At 51.9% G+C, this 14,773-nt stretch overlaps 1 protein-coding gene across 2 annotated transcripts in view; it reads left to right on the top strand.

Annotated features, from left to right (window-relative positions):
- The first annotated feature begins 6,112 nt into the window (after nt 1-6,112).
- The window catches only part of VDAC1 (voltage dependent anion channel 1), a 28,133-nt gene continuing 19,472 nt past the window's right edge, over nt 6,113-14,773 (top strand). Inside the window, exon 1 of one of the 2 annotated variants that reach the window (XM_048220894.1) lies at nt 6,113-6,304. The gene's annotated coding sequence lies outside the window, so the exon portion shown is untranslated. Of the gene's footprint in view, nt 6,305-6,389; nt 6,527-14,773 lie in introns of those variants that run through there. The other variant, XM_026507977.4, reaches the window with a different exon arrangement.

Here is a 14,773-nt window from a genome sequence, read left to right as displayed (position 1 = left end):
AGCCCCTTGGGGGGCCTTGGTGAATAAGAACCAGCAGGCAGTGTGGTCTCAGCTAGGGCGGATGGCTGGGTCTGAGCAGACCTTGGTCAGCCAGGAGAAACCAGGAGAAGCCAGTCCTCTTCCTACAGAGGGTATGTGTGTCCGGGTCGTTGTGAGTGGGGTGGAGGGTGGCTTAGGGGAAGTGCTACCTAAGAGGCAGCAGAGTCCACAGAACCATCCCCCCTGACACCGATTGCAAGTTTCAGGGTCTCCAAGATCACCTTTACATGTAACAGTGTGCTAGAAGGACTTGCAGAACTCACTGAGGGCCATTATACTCACAGTTATGGTTATGGAATATTGCCAGCTAGGGAAGTTCACTCGAGCCTTGGTGACCAGAGATGTACTGGGGCTCTGTAGTCAATTGTCCACATAGCTGACATCAGCTTCCAGTCCCTCTGGAGGTCCAGCTGCCACTGTGTGACTCAAAGCCCCCACCCTACATCACATTGTTAGTTTATCTAGCAGCCGTCCCCACCCTAAATCACATTGTTAGTTTATCCTGTCTGGCCAGCCCTCACCCTAAATGAAGATACTCCTATCAGGCATGACCTTGCAAGGGCTCAGAGATTATTTTCTAGAAGCTAAGGGCAAGTTCCAGGCCTCTCTTAGAATGAGGTGAGGTTAAATTCTTTATCCCACAGGCAGATTAAACAGCCCTCTGCCCACACCAAGGCTTTGAGGCCATTCTTTCTGGATGATTGACAACCCATGGGCATGATTCCTAGCTGTCTGGCCAGGACTGAGAACAGCTGTCCCCAGAGTGTGCCACCTGCCTAGAGGGAGGAGTAAGCCACTCCAGGTCAGTCACCTCTCTTTTGCTGTGTGCCACTCACCATCTATTTAGACATTTGTTTACTCACCATTTACTGAGCACCTGCAATGTGAACAGTATTCTAAGGAGGAGATGGTGAATAAAGAGCAAACCAACTGTGAAATAATTTTAAAGTGAGCTACGTGCTATTAAGGAAACAAAGGGCTGATCTCAGAGTAAGTACAGAGGGGAGAAAAGAACCTGCTTTAGATTGCATGGGAAGAAAAGGCAGCTTTGAGTAGGTTCCATGTTAGCTGAGAATGAGAAAGGAACCAGCTGTGGGAAAGACAGGGTCAAGAGCACGCCTCAGCTGCCACGTGATGCCTCTATGCAGATTGTGAAAAGGCACCCGGAAGCAGAAACATAATTGCTTCCTCGTGGCTGACACAAATGGGTCAGGACCCAAGGCTTCATGAGCCATGTCTGGACAGGTTCTCAGCTCCACACATCCCCTTGTGCAGTGTGTAAGCCACAGGACCTGTCATGGCAACCTTGGACAGACAGTGCCTGGAAGCAAGCACCCCTGGGGCAGCCCTACTGGGTTGGTACCAGATCCCAGGCTGTTTCAACTCCCTCTGACCTCGCCCGCTTTTCAAACACTGTTTTGCCTGTTAGCAGAGGCCATGGTGTAGAAACTGGGAAATTCTTCCTCAAGTCCCAGACCTTTGAGCAGTGCATGAAAGTCAAGGGCAAGAGACATTTCTGTGTCTGTCTTCAGGGCACACTGCATGTGTCCACTTACTGGTGGGGTCTGGAAAAGGGGTTCCCTGTCTCTTGCAGTACAAAGGGATCCTAGCTGATTTTTTCCTGGTTTTCTTCATCTTTTGCAGGACCCAGTAAAAAGGATAAACTCTTGCCTTCTTTTAGCTCAGAGGTCTCTGGTAGGATACCAACCCAAGTCAGTTCTTCTTAGTACCCACAACCCCCCCTACACACACTCACACCCATGTGTGCCTGCACACACGTTGGTGTCCCTCTCAGGGGCCCTTACAAGTACCAGAGCTGGACCTGGATTGAGGCCCAGGTTTGCTATAAAGGAATAGTAGACCTTCATTCCAAATCACAGGTCGTTTTATACAGCAGAAATCCTGCCTCTTTTCATGATGGTTTGATTTTAATTTGTTTACCACAGTGTTTAAAAGTTGGAACTTAGAGAAAATAGAACACAAACAAAAACATTTGGAACTTTGCCATTTATTATGGACTGCATGTTTGTGTCCTCCCCCAAATTTAAATGTTGAAACTGTAACCCCCAACAGGATAGTATTAGGAGGTGGGGCCTTTGGGAGGTAATTAGGGTTAGATGAGGTCATGAGGATGGGGCCCCTTGATATGAATAATGCCCTTATGAAAAGAAAAGGACAGACGTTTTCGCCCCTTCTCCCTCCCTCCCTGTGCTCATACCAAGGAAGGTCACGTGAGGACGTACGCATGAAGGGGGCTGTCACCAAGAACCCGAGCACGCTGGCGCCCTGATCTCAGACTTCCAGCCTCTAGAAATGTGAGAAAGTAATGTCTGTTGTTGAAGCCCCCCGTCTGTGGTTTTCTGTTCTAGCATTCTGAGCTAAGACAGCATTCTAACAAATCATTTACCGTATTGTCTTCCGAGGTTTGTGTATTAGTTTCCTATGCTATTGTAAAAAAACTACCTCAGACTTAGGGGCTTAAAACAATTTAGATTTATTATTTCACAGTTCAGGAGGTCAGAAGTCCAAAATTAGTCTCACTGGGCTAACGTTAAGGTGTCAGCAAGGACTGGTTCCTTCTAGAGGTTTTGAGCGGAAAACCTGTTTCCTTTTCTTTTCCAGCTTCCGGAAGCTGTCTGCATCACGTGGCTCATGGCCTGTTGTGCCATCATCAAGGCCAACCTACAGGCATCTTCAATCTTTCTCTCTGACCTCTGCTTCTGTTGTTACATCAGCTTCTCTCGCTCTGAGTCTCTTGTCTTCCTTCATAACACCACTGTGATTACATTGGGCTCACCTGGACAGCCTAGGTTAATCTCTCCATTTCAAGATCCTTCACATAATCATATCTGTTAAGTTCCTTCTGACATGTAAGGTAACATATATGTATAGGTTCGGGTGCTTAGGACACGGACCTCTTTGGGAGGTCATTATTCTGTCTACCATGGTTTATCTCTGCAGTTTTTAATGTCATGGTTGCAGTAACACTAATATATGATTGCCTTCAATTAGCATTGCAACAGAAATATTTCCCCATAGGAAGTCTTTGTGACCGTCTCTCCTCAAGGCTATGAATGCTAAATAGAGTGTATAAGCTTCAATTTGCTCAAGCTGGAAACCAGGCTGTATTCTGTTCTGGGCTGCTACACATCCTTCTGAAGCTAGTGTTTCCCATTCTTGGGTTTGCTTTAGCATAGGTTCCCAGGAACAGGTCAAAGGACTAGATTTATGATTCTTGTTATATATTGCTTAATTGCTTTCCAGGACTATATCAGTTTATACCACCTCTCCTGATCAACCTCATCTGGCTTTCTTAAAAAAGAGTTCTCTCATTTAATAGTAAAGGTTTTATATCTCATAAAAGAATATTTGGGACATATAGAAAGAGTTAAAGGGAAAAAAAACTACTCAGTCCCATTAATTGATTTTTTAAAGTTTGTTATACCTAACATGAGTAATCTTTATACCTAACATGAGGCTCAAACTCAGGACTCACAGTCGAGAATCACAAAGTCCCAGGGGCGCCTGGGTGGCTCAGTCGTTAAGCGTCTGCCTTTGGCTCAGGGAGTGATCCCGGTGCCTGGGATCGAGCCCCACATCGGGCTCCTCCACTGGGAGCCTGCTTCTTCCTCTCCCACTCTCCCCTGCTTGTGTTCCCTCTCTCACTGGCTGTCTCTCTCTCTGTCAAATAAATAAATAAAATCTTAAAAAAAAAATCACAAAGTCCTAGAAATTGAAACACACCTTTCATTAATACTTAATAAATTTCCTTCCAGTATTTCTGTGTGTCTGTATATGTAATTAAAAAAAATCATGGCTATGATGTTGGCACTTCTTGCAACCGTTTTAAATAAAGGACACTTGTGGTTTTGGATATGTAGGAGAAAATTTTTTATGGTGCTTATCTTGGGATGTCCCCAGGATCTGGTCTCTGTCTCTCTTTTGTGGGCTGGCTTCATTCTTAGGGCAATTCTTTATTTCAAAAGCCCCAGGAAGTCTGGCTGGGGGGTGGTGGTGGTCATAATTCAATCCGGGTAGCCAGTAGCCTGCGGTGCTTTGATTGGTCCCTGGAGGCAGGGATGGAGTCAGTTCCATCAAAGCTTGTGGACCGACAGGAGGGGGAGAAGGGTCATTCCCTCCAAAGAAAAACTGTTATACCTGACCTGGGTTTATTAGTTCATAATTGCAAGAGAGGACCTGATTGGCTGGTCTTGGGTCAGGTGCCCACCCCCAGCCCAAACCCCTGGAAGACAGAATGAAGATGGAGCTGGGGGTGGGGGTGCTAAGCCTGGCATTACAGGTTGCCTTGTTCAGTTCTTCCCTTGGGGCTGTGGTGGGGAGGGATCAACACTAGGGTCTGAGGATTCCATGTCCCGTCATGTTTCTTCACTGTTTTCTGAGTGCTTACTTGTTCTGTCTTTTATTTTAAACTTGTCACAGCCCTCTGAAGTTGAAGCTGAGCCATTAGCCCTGTTGCCCGGGGTCACACAGCCAGTGAGTCAAAGGGCACTCATGTGATTAATCAGCACCTAGGGGAGGCCCAGAAGGGACCCAGAGCAGGTGGGACATAGGTAACTCTTTCCATGTTGAGGGTCCTGAAAGGGGATTTGGCAAGGAGTGCTGGAGAGGTGGGAGCCCCTAAGACATTTGGTCCAAGCTTCATATCTGGACTACACTGGGTGAGGCATGTGCTCCTAGCTCATGTGAGGTTTCCAGAGCCCCATCTTCCCATAGAGCCATCTGGTCTGCCCTGCCTCCCTGAGGTCCTGTTCTACCAAACTCTGCTGTACTGCACTCATGCATGACCAGTGGCTTTCCTTGCCCCACTCTCTCCAGGACTGTGCTGCCGCCTTTGCGTGCAGAGTGGGGACCACCAGGTTGGGAAGCTCTGAGTCCTCCAGTCAGCCATGGAGCAGCTCACGGGCCTGGGGAGAGTGCTAGCTAGCATGGGTCCTCCATGCTCCAGGACCTCAAGGGGTTTAGCTGTGCTTGCCCCCATTTTCAATCAGACTTGAGCCCTCTACAGAGCCTAGTGCACTTGTCTGCACCGCCCCCCCCCCCCATAAGCTAGCACCCTTCTTCCTCAACATCCCATCCCCACTGGAACACCAGTTGCCCTTTCCCATTTAAGCTGCTTTCTTTCCAGAAACCTGTCCTGACTGCCTCTGCCCACACCCCAGTTGCCTACTCCTTGAATGTGTGCCGCCGCTGGTTGTGAGTGAGTGTCCTGATTCTGTAGCCCGGCGCCTCCTCCACCGGCGCTCCAGACGCCTCAAGCCTTGGAGAACGTTTGTTGGCTGAGGCGAAGGACGTGCAGAATCTTCAGCTACGAAGTGATTCATTCTTGGGAACACTCGGTGGTAATTCGTGGTGAAGGAGACCACCCGCCCAGGCCTGGCGGGGAGACGCCGCCACACTCTTGAACCGAGCCCCGCGGGGAGGCAGGCCCCTGCTGGACGCGGGTTCCCCGAGGGGCCCTCGGCTGGCCAGAACCTGCATTACGTCTGCGTGCTGGGAGACTCAGCGGGAGACAGTCCCGCGAAACGCAATTTACTTTTTTCACTTCTCAAAATGCTCCGAAAATGGCTACTAGCAGTTTCGCTCCAGGGAAAAAGTGCTAATCTGGAGTGTAAATTCGGCGCACAGGGGAGTTTTGTCAGCGTTTTGCCCTCGGCCGCCGCAGGGCTCGGTGAGCCTGACCGGGCGCGAGCAAGGGTCAGAGGCGCGGGAGACAGTGCGTCGGGAGGCGGGAGCCGGGAGCCCAGAGCGGGGAGCGACAGTCATGGCCTCTCCTTCGTATCCCCGCCGCCTCGGACGCCCAGTCCCCCAGCCGGGGCTGGGACTGCCCCCGGGGGCACGGAGCCCCATTTAACACCCCGAGCAGGCTTTGCGGGGGTAGGGGTCCCGGGGGTCACCTAGGCCACCCGGGCTGGGCGCTGGTCCACACCGCTCGCCGCATCATCTCCCGGGGGAGGGCGGATGTCTCCCAGCCCCGAGGTCGGGATGGGGGCCCAGGATCCCCCCCGGCCTTGGCTCAGCGAACCGGAAGACCCTCCCCCCTCTACGCAGGGTTCAACCCGGCGGATTTCCAGCCAAGACTGGTCCGCACGGGCGGCCGGCACGCGTGTCCCCGCGCACGCACACATCTTGCGCACGTCCGCCCTCACGCCGCCTCGTCCCCGTGCCCGGGCGCACGCAGCTCTCACGCGTGCCCGCACACCGCGTGGGCACACGCATCCGCGGCGGGCACCGAGGGCTCAGGAAGGTAAGGGTGCCGGCCCGCAGGGGCTGGGGACCCGGGCCCAGCTCTGGGCGGTGTCCGGGGCGGGCTCAGGGGCGGAGCTCGCCGGTCCCGGCGCGCAGGGTTGGGGCGGGTCCGCGCCGCCGCCGTCCGCGCAGTCCCGCCCTCGGCCCAGCCGCTCGCTCGGTTCCTCTTGCTGCAGCCCCCGCGGTAGCAGCCGCCGAGCCCGCCGCCACCGCCTGTGAGGTAGGCGCCTCAGAGAGGGGCCGGCGCTCTGCGGGCGCCCAGGGTCGCGGGCCGGGCCCCGGGGAGCTGAGGGGAAGGCGGTGCGGGGAGGAGCGGGCGTGGGCGAGGGGCCGAGAGTCGGGCCCCACCGAGGGAGCGGGAGCGCCCCGCGCGGGCCTGGCGGGTCAGCGGCGGGCACAGCAGGCCGCGCGGGCCGGCGGCAAGCGGGCGCGGGCGGGGGAGCGGGAGGCCGGACGTCAGGGGGCGCCTGCGGCTGGGACTCGAGCCTGCGGGGACGTGCGGGCGGAAGGGCACGGGCCGCTGCGGGAAGGCCAGGCTGGCTGCAGGTCTAGGTGACCTTTCCCGGCGGCGCCCTCTGGCCTTGGAGCCCGCCAGCGCGGGTCGGGCGGGGGACCGCCTGCCACCCACGCTCGCCGGGCTCGGCCCACGGACCTGTGAGGGCCATGCCGTCGCCGCGGGGATGAGTTCCTGTGACGACCGTGGCCCTTCGCTCCCAGCTCCACACGCCTTGTCCAGCCTGTCTGGTCCACGCCCAGAGAAGCTGGCGCCCGGCACTTGTCCGCCGGTGCCAGCTTCTTACGGGGCGGAACCGGAGGCTGAGAGTCGACTTAGGCCTCTGGGGCCTGGGCAGTAGGCTAGGCCTTGGGGGAGGACGCCCTGCGGGGAGAGGATGTGGCCTCCTTGGCCTGAGGAGGGATTCCTGGTTCGTTTGCTCATTCATTCACCGAGTGTGGCGGTGCTTTCACGAAAGTGGTTCAGGGCCCTTGGATTTCAGGGCTGCAGTCCTAGTGACTTGTCCAAGGTCACACAGCCGGGGCGATACTAAGCCTGAGTTTTCATCTCCAGAATAGGAGCAATTATAGCTCTACTTCGTTGGGCTTTTGGGAAGAATGAAATGAGTTGGTTAACGCAGAGCCTTCGGTAGAAACCTTGACAGCCTTGAGGCTTTTTGGGAAGATTAGCCCGTCTTCTGCAGACCATTTTTACCCCACGTGGTGTTCTGGAAAGGGTTCAATAAACAGAGCCAGCCACTGTTATTTTAAACATTATTACTAAGCACCTGTGTGCCAGGCATTGAGTAATTTTCAGGATAATTCATGAAAAATCTTCTAAGTTTATAGATAGATAAGGTCAGGCTGAAGCAGGAAGTTGCGTGTGGGTGCAGAGCTGAGGGAAGCCTAGCTCTGTTTGACCTGAGGGAAGCCTAGCCCTTGACCAGCCTCACCTCTCTGGGGGGGATAGAGAATGGACCCTTCCTTTGCCTAATACTCAGTTGGCAAGGCCAGGGCAGACTGCCCAGGGCTAGCCCTGTTTCTCCACCCCAGCTCTGGACTGAGTTTACAGTGTTAGGCTTAAGCCCTGTGCAGCTTTGTTTTCAGTGCCTGGGGTGGTGCCACTTGGCGCACAGTAGGTGCGAGAAGGGTCTGGGGGGGTAAAGGCACTCTTGCTTTTTATCCAAGAGGCAACTCACCCTTCCTGATGGAAGGATAGTTTTTTGCATTGCAGCACATGGCTTATAGTAGGTGCTCGTTGAGTATTTGTGAAATTATTGAATGGGCATACATAACGTAAGTGGCTGCAGGCCCAGACCGTAGTCTCTTGATCTTGGACATCGTTTCTAAGGACACACATCTCATTCGCTTCCAGAAAATAGCCTTGCTTAGCAGAGAGTCACACATGTTTCAAGAGCTGCAGTGGAATGTACAGCCCTAGAGCGCTGGGACGTAAAACTGTGTCCTAATTTGAAATCACTGCTCTAAACATGTTACCTTCATTCTGTGACTTTTCACGTCCTGTGGGAAACCTGTAGAACTGGTGTTGCTGGGCCTGCGGGGGAGGGTGACCCAGGTGAATGGTTTCCCCTAAGGTTTTGGGCCTCTGCCTTTACCCTTCTCTGATGGTGGATGGGTTGGTAACTTCTGCGGGAGTTGTCCAGAGTGAGCTTGACCCTGGGGAGGGGGTACTGCTCTCAGTTGATGACTTAGTTTTATTTCTGTATCCTATTCTGTAATAGAATATATTCTATACTATAATAGGGACTATCTGTAGACACAAACACAGCAGCTTAGCGGGACCATATAGTGAGGAGTTGCCTGTGGGCGGCTGGTCCTGATGGGTGCTAGGCAGATGTGGACAGTACGCTTCGAGCTGGTGGTAAGGAGGGACGTTGACCCACACCTTTACCGGTAAGGTGCTCCCAAGGCCCTGCAGTTCACTTTGCCCTTGGTGCAATTTCTCATGGCCTGACCTCTTGGTTGGTGGTGACTGAGAGAGGGATGTGTGTGGTTGAGAGCCAGCCCAAGCCTGTAGGCAGCCCCTCAGGGTACTCGGAGGGTCTGTAGCCTTGGACTCCCTACAGAGTCCTCTGGTAGCCGCTGAGGAAATGTGGCCAGTGGGATCCTCAGCTGGGCCTGGGCACAATCCCCCTTTTCACTGCTTGCTCCCTGGGGGTATGGGTGATTGGGTATCTGTGCCCTTTACCCAGAACTGTCTGGAAAGAGTCTCGGAAAGCACATTGAGTTCACGACACTCTGATGTGAGCCACTGGATCACAGGTCAAGTCAGTCTTGTTCCTCAGTGTCTCCACTGTGATCATCGTCATCAAAACAGTCGTTCTTGAGAGCCTGCTCAGCACCCTCGTGGGGGCTTCACATATGCTCTGTGACATTGAATCCACCATCCTGCAAGCCTTGGGTGAGAGGTACTATTGTTTCCTTTTCATGGGTCAGGAGGCTTGAGCCCGGAGTTGGGATCCAGGGCGTGGCCTGGCTAGTTTCAGTGCTGGCGGTTTCACACTGAGGTTGCCATACCAAGGGGCCACTTTGACGAGCTAATAGATGTGATCGCATTTTGAAAGGTAGAATTTGCTGTTCAGCGGGGGAGTGTTCTTCTTTCACACTGGTCGGAGTGAACATGTGTATGGCTGGGTGTAGGCTGGCTGTCAGTGGATTGCAGTGGATTGCAGTGGATTGCAGTCAGTGGAGTCACTCCTCTTTGTTGCAAGGACAATGACTCTGGGTGTCAGGAGAAAGGTCAGTTTTTCCTGCAATGAGGTAGGAGGCATTCTAGGACTGACCTGGAGAATATTCTGCTGAACAATACCTCATTGTGGTCAGGGAGGACTCTGGACCCTGTGGTTGAGGGTGACCTTTTGATAACTTGCATAGCATTGGTAATTATAATAAGAAATATATAAAATGTAAACCGCTACCAAAATACTGTGGTTGTTGCATATCTCCCAGATACTATTCACTGTATTAAGTTTTTTTTTTTTTTTTTTAAGACTTTATTTGACAGACAGGGAGGGAGCACAAGCAGGGGTAGTGGGAGAGGGGGAAGCAGGCTTCCCACCGAGGAGGGAGCCAGACGCAGGGCTTGATCCCAGGATCCCGGGACTATGACCGGAGCCGAAGGCAGACACCTAACGACTGAGCCACCCAGGTGCCCCTGTATTAAGTATTTTATGTTAACAATCTAATTAAGTACTCACAAAGAAAAGAAAAAAGAAAAAGGCCACGTATCTAGAGAGTTGTGGAGTGGTATTGGAACTCAGGGCTGCTTGACTCCCAAATCTACCTTTCCAAGCACTGTTTGTTTTAACCCCACTGGGTCAAGCCAGGTAGTGAGGCTCCAGGGAACTTGAGGAGTTTGAGGCCAGGCGGCAACCCTGTGTGCGCCTGGGACTCAGACCTTGGCGTGCTGCCTGCAGCCCGGGCTTTTCTTCCCTTGATGGGTGCCCCCAAGTCAGTTACATTGTCTTGAAGTTTCTTCTGGAAGGCTTTGCTGGTGGTGGCCTGCCTCCCAGAGTGTTCTAAAATAGAAGCAATGCTAGGAAGCTGGGCTGCCCGGTGTGAGACTGTCGTGGAGTGGGAGGGAAGGACAGCTGCACTGGGAACACAGACTTGCTACCAGAGCGCAGGACGTTGGCTTTGCCAGCATCCTGTAGACCTAACCAGGGGCTGCCTTTTTCGTGAGAAAGTGTGGGATGGGGGTCTGTGGGGAGGCTTCTGATGGTGTTGGCCCAATATATGGGCTCTCAGAGCTGGGCTGGCCTCCTACTGGGGAACTTGCTTTTCCTGGTCCCCAGAGTTGGGGGAGGTGCTTTTTTAAAATTCTAATCCCTGGCTGGTCTGATGCTCCTATATGCTGGCCCAGTTCTGCTCAAACCACCTCAGATGCTGTTAAGAGAAACAGCAGAACCAAAGGCTTTCCTACAATTTTCCCTTTCTAAGGGAAATTCAGGATGGTGATGGTGATGGAGGGATTGCCATGTTGGTCAGGGTCTTTGTAGGAATCAGGTGCACAATTATGTGCGGTCATCAAAGAAAGTGTAATGAAAGGATCGTTTGCAAAAGTGTGAGCAGAATGTGGAGCACCTGACAAGTGATGTGTCTCCCCACCCCCACTCTGGGTCCTTTGGAACCTGGATGGGGCCCCTTGGCAGGAGCTGTGGCCTTGGAAAGTAGTCAGTGCCCACCTGAGGCCCAGGAGGGAGGGAGCTTAGGGAACGAGTACCCCAGCCGCGCTCTCCCATCTTTGACTGGTGCCTCCTGTTGGCCAAAACCAACCATAGCCTTTGATAGAGGTCCATAATGATCAGGATAGAGGTGGAAAGTGGATCCGGAGGGCAAACAAAGAATATCCAGAATAGGGACACCTGATTGGTTCAGTTGGTTAAGTGTGTCTGCCTTCGGCCTAGGTTGTGATCCCAGGGGTCCTGGGATTGAGTCCCGCATGGGGCTCCTTGCTCAGCAGGGAGCCTGCTTCTCCTTCTGCCTGCTGCTCCCCCTGCTTGTGCTCTCTCTCTCTCTGACAAATGAATAAATAAAGTATTAAAAAAAAAGAATATCCAGAATAATGCATTATGATTAGCGCTGCCATTTCTGGAGCACTCACTGTGTGCCAGACATTCCTACATGCTCTGCCTACCTACTTACTTCATCTTTTTTTTTTTTTTTTTAAGATTTTATTTATTTATTTATTTGACAGAGATAGAGACAGCCAGCGAGAGAGGGAACACAAGCAGGGGGAGTGGGAGAGGAAGAAGCAGGCTCCCAGCGGAGGAGCCTGATGTGGGGCTCGATCCCATAACGCCAGGATCACGCCCTGAGCCGAAGGCAGATGCTCAACCGCTGTGCCACCCAGGTGCCCCTGCTTACTTCATCTTTGCAGTCATTCCAGTAGAAAGGCACTACTGTTAGCCCTGTTTTATAGATGGGCAAAATGAGACCCTGGGAGTCTAAGTTTACCAGAGGCTTGTGCAAAGTTAAAACACAGCTAGTAGAGGCTGGTGCTGGTGGAACCTCTGCCAGGCTCGTAGCTCCTTGTAGTAGTTGCTGTACCCTCCTGCCTGGGCACCGGGATGGGCTGGGAAGTGCCATGGCAGGGTGGCTCCTGGTGTTCAGGTCCTAGCCCTGTTGCACCCTTGCCCTTGCAGATGTTGTCTCTCAACCCACTGGGTGTTAATCTTGCTCAGAAGACTTTTCCTGACTGAGCTGAAGGCTACCCTGCTCTCTTTGTCAAGCACTGCAGTGGTGATTAGCTCTCCGAGGGGACCTGGATCCTTCTGCCTCTGCAGAAGAAAGTGCTGTCCTGCCTGTTTGTTAGGCTGGGAAAGGCTGAGAGGGAGGGAAGGAGGCTTTTGAACAAGTGGCTCAGGCGATTCTCATGTACCCTAAAAATAGGGAACTCTGTCCTATTCCTGCCTCCTGGTCAGAGTGGCCAGAGCCACAGGTGGTCCCCCTATAGGCCTTGCCTGTTAACCCTGCCATCTCAGTGTAGTTTGAATCTGTTCTTGGAACCAAGATAGATACTTTCCACACGGCTTTTCCTTTTGGCCGCTGTACTGCAACAGCCTTTTAGAATGTGATTTACTGTGGTGTCATGAAGGCCACATAGCGCAACTTGACACACATTGGGTGGATTTTTTGGTTTTCTGTCCCTAAAAAATATTATCAATATGTACCAGCAACTTAAATAATGAAGTGTAATAAACATGGAAAATCCTATTTTAACTCCACTCCTTCCATAAACCCCCTTTCCTTTCCAAGCAGCCCCCAGGCAGCCACAATTTGCAGATGGGTTTGTAGCTTTTCAACATGCTTTTCCATCCTTCACAAATGTGTGAACATATAAATGTGTATATAAAAGGGTTTTCCTTTAATAACATGGAATTACGCATTGTCTGTGATTTGCTTTTTTCATTTAACTCCAGCTGGCCCTTGAACAGCATGGGGGCTAGGGGTACTTACCCCCCATGCGGTCAAAAATCCTTGTATAACTCTTGACTCGCCCCAAATTTAATTACTAATAGCCTGCTGTTGACCAGAAGCCATACGGATAATATTTAGTCAATTTTACCACGTATTTTATATGTTACGTATGTTATATATTCTTACAGTAGACTAAGCTAGAGAAAAAATATTAAGAAAATCATAAGAGGGGGCGCCTGGGTGGCGCAGTCGTTAAGCGTCTGCCTTCGGGTCAGGGCGTGATCCCGGCGTTCTGGGATTGAGCCCCACATCGGGCTCCTCCACTGGGAGCCTGCTTCTTCCTCTCCCACTCCCCCTGCTTGTGTTCCCTCTCTCACTGGCTGTCTCTGTTAAATAAATAAATAAGTCTTAAAAAGAAAATCATAAGAGAAAATACATTTACAGTACTACACTGTATTTATTGAAAAAAATCTACATATAAGTAGATTTGTTCAAATCTGTATTGTCCAAGGTTCAACTGTGTATCAAAGATAGCTTGCTTTGCCACCATGCATAAATCCATCTCATTCTTTTTGATTATCTTTTTGATACTCCTTAGTTTGCGAGGACTCTAATTTTATTCATTCATTTTTTTGTTGATGGCCACTTAGGTTGCCTTTGGCTTGTGTGTTGTAAGTAATGCTGCAGTGAGCATCCTCATGAAACATCTTTGGGTGCCTTGGGTCGGTTCCTGGCAGTAGAATTGCCACTAGGTTAATGTATGCCCACTTAGGCACAGGCCAGCAGCTGTCTCCAAAGGGGCTACTTAACGCTTGGTGTGAACAGGAGTGACCATTTTCCACACCAGCGGTGGATGTTTTCATTTACATGTTTGCCAGTTTGTTTGTTGGGTGAGCCTCTCAAACGCAGATGTGTCATGCACTCTAAAGTGGTTCCCTGAGGGCCTTAGAATGAAGTCCACACCTTGTTCTGAGGTCGGAAGTGGCAGTGATTACTTCTGAAGCCACTCGGTCTCCTTAGCCTGAGCTGAGCTCTCCTTAGGCCACGGTGGTGGTGGAGGGTGCTGGCTGTGGGTCTCTCCGCCCCCTGTCCCTGGTCCCGAAGCAACTTCCCTGCAAGAGGGAGAGCCTCCTGCCTGGCTACATTGTCATTTACTTCGAGGCTCTTGTCAGATACTAAGTTTCTTTTTTTCCCTCCTACTATAAAAATTCTTTCCTGCTCCTTGCTCGTTTACTCATTAAACAGACATTTATATTGAATATCTGCTACGTGCCAGGGCTTGTCATCTTTGACACATAGCTTTTTACATATTTTGGATAAATTTAGGCATGACAGGCTCTGGGATGCTTTGAGTTCAAGGGTGTGATTTGGGGGTAGGTGTGCATTGTGGGAGTGGTGGGGGCGCTGGGAGCAAAGCAGCTGTCACTGCCAGGCAACTGATGAGTCAAGGAAGCTATGTCCCCCCGAGGCGGCAGAGGTTACTTAAGCGTTATGCAGGCCATGCTGGGCGATACACTATCTCTACCCTTTGAGCTTCCAGTATGGGGCTGGATTTTCATTCCTCTGCTGGAGTGGAGCTTGCATAATCCGTTCCAAGGTCAGCCAGGGTGTGGTGGGTAGGTAGGCTCTCAGGCAGTGGAGGGATACCGGGGACTCCTTTCTCCTGCTGTGATTCAGTGGTCTTTCTCAAAGTCATCAGTGACTGGGGGCAGGTCTGCTCAGCCCAGTCCTGTCCAGCCCTTGTGTCCCACGTATCCTCGGGGACCCAGGCAGAAAACTGGGTTCCTGCCTTCCCCAGGCAGCCTTCTGATTCCCATCTGTCCAGGGCTGGCTGCGTTCCTATGTCAGAGTGCCCCACTTTGTGCTCGGCCTCCAGAGGCTGGGCTGCTGAAGGCACATGGGGTGGATGCCGCAGAGACAGATGGTGAGCGATTTGGAGCTGATCTGGGCGGAGGTAGGGGTTGGGGCCTGGGCTCAGCCTCGAGTCAGCACAGGCAGGAGGTTATGTGAGAAAGCAGGATGCCACATTCTCTTC

Source organism: Ursus arctos, unplaced genomic scaffold (assembly GCF_023065955.2).
Source record: "Ursus arctos isolate Adak ecotype North America unplaced genomic scaffold, UrsArc2.0 scaffold_5, whole genome shotgun sequence".
Taxonomy (NCBI): Eukaryota; Metazoa; Chordata; class Mammalia; order Carnivora; family Ursidae; genus Ursus; species Ursus arctos.
Note: the sequence above shows the minus strand (reverse complement) of the source record. Positions and strands in the feature narration are given on the sequence as shown.